This window comes from Anomalospiza imberbis, chromosome 3 (genome assembly GCF_031753505.1).
Source record: "Anomalospiza imberbis isolate Cuckoo-Finch-1a 21T00152 chromosome 3, ASM3175350v1, whole genome shotgun sequence".
Lineage (NCBI taxonomy): Eukaryota > Metazoa > Chordata > Aves > Passeriformes > Viduidae > Anomalospiza > Anomalospiza imberbis.
Genome location: NC_089683.1, coordinates 111,790,825 through 111,798,006, shown reverse-complemented (window position 1 = coordinate 111,798,006; position 7,182 = coordinate 111,790,825).

Below are 7,182 nucleotides of genomic sequence, written 5' to 3'. Positions count from 1 at the left end.
GAAACATGAACCTCCTGTGTTTTCACTGACAACAAAGAAAACAGCATTTTGCTGGAAGTTAATTGACTTAATTTTTGCCTATTCTACTAAGGACATGTTTAAGCACAAGACTATGTCCTCTGCAGAGCTCAGGAGAGAGTCTTTGAAACTGGGACACCAGGGATGCCGCCATCCCCTCCTGCTCCAGGCAAAGCAGGAGTTTTGCTATCTGACTGCACTGCAAAGTAGGTTGACCTTGGTTAAGTGGGTCCAGAAAATCTTACCCATTTTACCAGAGTAACTGTCTTTGTGTGTCCTCTATCTGCAGCCTGCAACTTCCTGAGTTACTCCTTGGTTCTTTGTTATGTGAAATAATTGCATTAACATTGGCTACTTTCCAGAATTTGGGGCTCACTGCTGTACATGTAACATTGCTTCTCTCTCCCTAGTTCTCCTGAATTGCTGAATATAAGAAGCAAAACTAATCAGCCCTTCCTCATCATTGGAACAGAACACGAGCCTTGCCCTGGTTTGGAGTGAAGGTTTGTCCTCTGTTCCCCCCAGCTGTGGGTGGGGAAGCTGTTAACATTGTCCTCACCAGGGACCAGGATTTCAGGGAGCCTGAGCTGGCTGAACAGTGCCTGGTTTGTGCCTAAAGGGTGCAAAAAATGGGCTGGGGAATAGCATTGGTATTTGGCCCTAAGACCCTGGATGGGGGCTGCTTGTTCATACCATGCCTCTGCTGGCAGTGGACAAGTCCTAAACTCACAGCAGAGTCAAGGTGAGCAGGAGCCCTTGTATGGCTCTAGTTCAACTTCCTGCTCAAATCAAGAGTAGTATCAAACTTCCTCAGGACTCAGTCCAGCTCTGGTCTGGATAGTTCCCACACTGGAGTCTTCACAGCCACTCTGGGCCCACCAGTACCCTGAAGAAGAATATTTTTCCTCACATCCAGTCAGGGTTTCCCTTAGCTGCAGCTTGTACCCAGTGCCTTTCACTGTGCACCTCTGGGAAGATTCTGGACTCCATCTTCTTTACAGCCCCCTTGAGGCAGTTAAAAGCTGGAGAGGATTCCCCCCTTCATGTTTTTGTCCTGAGCAAGTCCCTCCCTGTATACACATACATGCATCCATGCGCACATCAGCAGCAAGAGCAAGCCCTCCACGAAGCTCCTTTCCTAAACCACTACCAGGCCTCCACCTGTGGCAAATCCAAGGTTTGCCTGACATGCCAGCCACCACAGGGTAGTTTCCTGATCAACAAGGAGATGTTGTTGCTCCTCTTCAAGCCCTCACTGGCCAGGCTCAGTACCCAGTCACATGGAGCCATTCTCAGGCTGTCTTGGCCTGCTGTTCAAGCCCAGGTCCCCTGCTTTAGGGACAAGAAATGGCAAAGACGTGCTTGTTTCTTCAGAGCTGAGCACTAAAACTCATTTACACTCCTGCAGTCCTCATCTAGTCAGAATAATATCTCCAGAGCAAACCCCAGAGAATAATTTGAAGGTGTTAAAGCCACCAGATTCCTCCATCATAGCAAAAAGATGTATTTTCCCCTTTTGTTTGTATCTCCCCTCCAGCAGCCAAATCTGCTGGAACCAAAGAACTTCTGCTGTTAGTGATTGCCATGCTGCTGGCCACTGGTGGCCAGCAAAGAATCCTGCCCTGGTGCCTTGCATGGGCAACTGGCACTGCAACCCCTCCTGCCCAGCACAGCAACCAACCTGCTAACAGAGCCTGGGCCAGCACCCGCTTCCCATGAGATCCTGGATGGATGGATGGATGGATGGATGGATGGATGGATGGATGGATGGATGGATGGATGGATGGATGAGGTCCCAGTGAGTTGTGCCCTTGAGGCAGCACAGGAGTGGGTTCCTGCACAAAGCCATGCACGGTGCAGAGAGGAGAGGCAGGTCCTGCAGCCTGAAGTGCAACTGTGTGACCGTGCTCCCCCTCCCAGTGCTCCCCCCACATGGAATGGCACAACTGGGGGAGAGGAGCAGCTGTGCAGAGGATCACAGATCAAAAAGACTGAGGGACTACACCAGGCTTCAGCAGCAAGCAGGCAGGGTTCAGTAAAGCATTCACAGCCTAGCCTTGGAGCAGAATTGTTACTATTTATCTGGCTTCCTGTCCCATTCTGCTTCTGAAATCATGACATGGGTAACAGTGCAGGAATCCATATGCACTTTTGCTGCTTCAGTTATTAAGCATCCACAGTTTTCCTAACTAAATGCTTGGGATCTTCCTGGTGACTGTTTCAATGCTGCTGGCTGTTTTAAATATCTCACCTGGAGAACAACCCCCAGTCCTCTAAAGAGAACAAAATACCAGTTATTTACTGTCATCACTCTTGCACTTTGTCCCCAACTAACTCTAATGCAGCTGTCATCCAAATAAGTCAATTCAGCATGATACTTCAATTTAGCTTGTAAATGGTGAGAGCAAAAAAAAAAAGGCCTTTTTAAACTATTTTAGAAACCTCACTATAAATGCAGCCTAACAAGATTGTCCAGCACACTAAGAAGCTAGATCTCCATTCAGAATCTTAGAAGAAATCAGCTGAAAATACCTGTGGGCACTGAAGATGCAAAACACTTTAAATATCATTTTATGTGCTGCACACACAATATAATTAGTTATGGCTCTAGCTTTATCCAACAATATGAAAAATGGCATAATTAACCCCGCTCTTCATCCCAAGCCGAGTACATTTTAAACTTACCCCAGGCTAGTTGAAGATCCTGGTTGTTAGAGTTGGGAATTAGCACTGTGCAAGAAAGGAGAGAGAGAGAGGAGAGCAATGGGCAATGGTGGCTTGACGTTTCCCAGGACGGGACTGTCACATGCTAATCACTGATTTGAAATGCAGGCACAACAAAAGCCTTCTACTTATATAATCTTCAGGTCACATCCTTGCGAGCCCATGCAAAAACCAGGACTGTGCAGTTGGAAGAAGGCGATGCAGAATTTCTGACTTTTTAATTAGCATTGCACAGGGCTGGGGAGGGAGGGCGAGGAGCCCTGGGAAGTGACGGCAGCGGGGGCCACGTGGGGCCGTGCGCTGGCTGCTGTGGCCGTGCTGCTTTGCCAGGCTCAGAGGATCTTGAGTACCTCCCGTGGCATCCAAAAACCTCCAGCTAGAGACAGGGAAACGGGACCAGCTCCTCCCTACCTGCTGACACCCTGGCTTTCCTAGGGATGCCAGGGCCAAGAAGGCACGGGGGCCAAGGGCAAGGTTGCCAAAGTAGCCATGGCAGGGGAGCAGCAACACGAACCAGCACTTGAGTATTTTCTGTTTCTTGTCAATGATGAAAAATTTTCTTTTGAGTAAAAATAAATAAGGGCTTGGAGAGTGGGGAGCAGCAGCCCTCCACACCTGCTCCATTTCTTCCCTAAGGAGGATCGGCCCTTCACTGGAGGGCTCTTTGCTCCAAAGGGAGCATGTGGAGGATGCAAGTAACCCACGGGCAGGGCTGTCAGGGCAGTGCTTGGGCCAGTCCACGAGTTACTCTGAAGCATAAGAACAGGGAGACATAAATGAAGAGGTGCAGTAACAAAAGACAGACTAATTTCTCCCTGAAAGGCAAAGATCTGCTTCAAAGATACCCTCCAGGCAGGAAATGTGAAATGTGAAACTGCACAGCCTAAATCAGTATAATTGCTGTGCAGCACAGATAAATGTGGAGCCCTAGCAAAGGAGCTGAAAGGACAGGCTCCTAAATTAACAGAAGCTCTCTGGAAGATGCTGCTGCCTATGAAGTCAAGCACTAGGGACAGAGGACACAGTATTTCTTTTTTTGTTTGGTTGGTTTTGGTTTTTTCATTGTTGTTGTTGTTGCTTAGGTTTAGGGGTTTTTTTGAGCTGGCTATTACAGAAGCAAAAAACAAGAAAATTGAACAAAATCTACTGTTCCCCTCAAGCACAATCTCAGGTGTCCTTTTGCAGTCCCCCTCTAGAAAATGAGAATGGTGTATATATATTTATATATATGAGAATAGAAGTATTTTCACTTCAGGACAAGAAGGCATCTGAGAGGCAAAACCCATGAGACCACGCAATGCATTTATTCAGCTGAAGAGAGCCGCTTCTCCCAGAGCTGACTCTCCATCTCCTGTGGACAGGCTGTTCCCAGAGGTGGGTCCATGGAGCACATAAGCCCTGCTGGCGCAGGCACCTTTGGGTGGCACGGAGTGTGAGTCAGCAGCATTCCTGTGAACCATTCTTCCCCTTCTAGGGGTGGTGGGGAGTCTTTATGGGGCAGAGCAGACCCAAATGGACCATCAGAGTGGTGGCTGTGGCCACCATCTGCAGAAGGACCCAGAGGAAACACCCTCATGGCTGGTGTTGTCTCTGGGTTGGGGGCTGTGGTGGGTCTTATACAGCCAAACCAGTGTGTAAAATTTTCTTCTTTATTTCTGTGGTAGTTTTTTTCTTTAAACTCCAACCTGGTACAGGTTGCCTGGAGGGGTTGTGGAGTGTCCATCCATAGAGTCAAGACCCGACAGGATGTGCTGGGGGGCAGCTGTCGTGGGTGACCCTGTGTGTGCAGGGATCTGCAGAGAGGCCTTCCCCACCTCAGTGACACAGCTTTGGGGTCTCTTGTCACTTATGTCACCCTCACTCTGAAACTGGTATCACTTTGTAATAAATGGATATGATTCGTGCTAACTAAATTGTAACTGTATCAATATTTTAGAGAATAATTGTTATAACACAAAAAGTATATGTGATTAGTGTTACAAAGCAGATGGGTTTCTTTGCAGATGTTACATGTGAAAAACAGGATGCAGGATGTATTACTGAGATAAGCAAGATCCTAAAACAGAATCAGCCTTGGGGCAAACAAAATTGGGACGACTCCCAAAGCAGAACTGGCCTTGGGATGAGCAAAGCTGGGACAATTCCAGGTATGGAATCTAAAGTAGTGGTCTTATATATGAAATAATAAGGCTTATTTGGAACATATTGTTTAAAGCTTAATGCGCATGCACAGCCTGCCAGGTTATTCAGAAGGCAGCAAGGAAGACGGCGAGCCTTCCTCTGAAAAGACCACCGAAAATCCAGCAGACTCCCTAGCAACAAGTGGAGCATGCACTATGCAGTATAGTGACGTAGATTTCGAGAATCGAAAACGGGAGGAGATTTACAGAAAATTATTGATGAATATGTATTTGCATACAGTACATAAGGTTTAGTTTGGATTCCTTTGTTTCGTACGTGAGGCAGGGTGAGAAACCCTGCCCAAACCCTGGTTGGTTTTGCTTATGCTTTATATGAACCTTAATCATACTTAATTAATCACTGCCAAATTTTTGTATATGCTTAATTATATTTAATATACTTGACTGTATTCATTTATACAAAATTGCTGTTCAATTAAAACTGCTGCTAAATTCAGTCTTATTGTTTACCAAACTAGACATATAGAACTTCATTCGTAACAGATTTCCTCCCTTTTAGTCCCACACGCTGAGTTCTGTAGCGCAGGTTGGAGCAGACCTCCACGACCACGAGTGCAGCCACTAACCCAGCACTGCCAGGCCCACTGTGAAAAATGCAGAATGTATGGCTCTACGCAGATATTTACGATATGTATTATGCTAGGTTGGAAAGTTATGCTGTAGTAACATTTTAATAATATAGTAAATGTAGTTTTGTAATTGAAATTAAGCTTCAGTAGTTAAAATAGAAAATATGTGTGTGTGGTATTCGTTTTGCTCAAGAGAAGAAGAAGATAATCAAGAAATTCTTCACACAGAGATAACAATTACAGAAACCCCTAAATCTTCCAGAGGAGAGGAATTTATGGCTTTCCTTATCAACAAAAAACCGAACTTCTCCAAACTCGACTTAGACTTCAAGGCGCCTGGGATTAACAGGAATTCCTCAACAAGTACCGGACAAACTTCTTGTTTTAAATAAATATATGCATATTCATGAAGTGATTTGTGTATGCAACAGGTTACCCCTCTTAAGGAGGGAATTCTCTTTTATCGGGGTCCTTCTCCTGGCTCACTTTTGTCCAGAGAGAGGTACCCAGCCCGGGCTGTAACTTTTTGCTGTTATTGTCTCTTTAATTGTCCTAACTCTAATTGTTTAATCTTTATTACTATACTTGTATTATTTTTTTCCATTTTAATTTTAGTAAACTTTTATAAATTTTTAAAACGAGGGATTGGCGTTTATAACACCCACCAACAACCCACGGCCGTGCCCAGGTGCCACACCCCGGGGTTAACCCTTCCAGGGACGGTGCTTCCCTGCGCTGCCTGCCCCAGTGCCTGGCCACCCTTTCCACGAACATATTGCTAATACACAATCTAAACCTTGCCTGGCACGGTTTGAGGCCGTTTCCTCTCGTCCTCTCACTTGTAAGCTGGGAAGAGAGGCCGATTCCCACCTGGCTACTCCTTGTTGGGGAATTGCAGAGAGTGACAAAGATCCCCCTGAGCCGCCTTTTCTGCAGGCCGAGCCCCCCAGCTCCCTCAGTAACTTGTGGGTTGGTGCAGCGAGCACCTACCGAGATTTTCAAGCATCGTTCTCGTCTTTACTCGGTGTTATAAACGCCAATCACTTGGTTTTTAAAATTTTAAAAGTTTAATAATAATAAAATGGTTATAAAAATAGTAATACAATTAGAGTAATGAAAATTTAGAGTTAGGACAATTACAAGACAATAAAAAGCAAAGAATTACGGACGTCCGGATGCTCTCGGGCACTTAAGCCCGATAAGCATGCCTTGTGAACAAAGGAATAACCTTTAAAAGCAGTAGCCTGTTGCATATTCATACATCTCATACATGATGCATAAATTCCTTGCACATTAAGAACTTTTCTGGTTTTTGTCAACTTCTTCCCCTTAATCCTGGTGGTTCCATAAAGACGGAGAGAAGGTGGAAGAATGTTTGTCTTTTCCGATAAGGAGGCAGTAATTCTTTATGGGCCCCCATCATTGTCATCTCTGTGTGAAGAGTTTCTTCATTATCTCATCTCTTGCTTGAGTTAGTAAAAAAACCCCACATACATAGGCTCTATTTTAACTACAAAACTACATTTACCATACTATTAAAATGTTAATACAGCACTTCTAATCAATATAACATAACACATATAGTATTCAATTTAATATTTGCGAAAAGCCAATCATAAAATATGCATTTTTCACACTCGGGAATACGAGAGATACTTCAAAAACCAGCA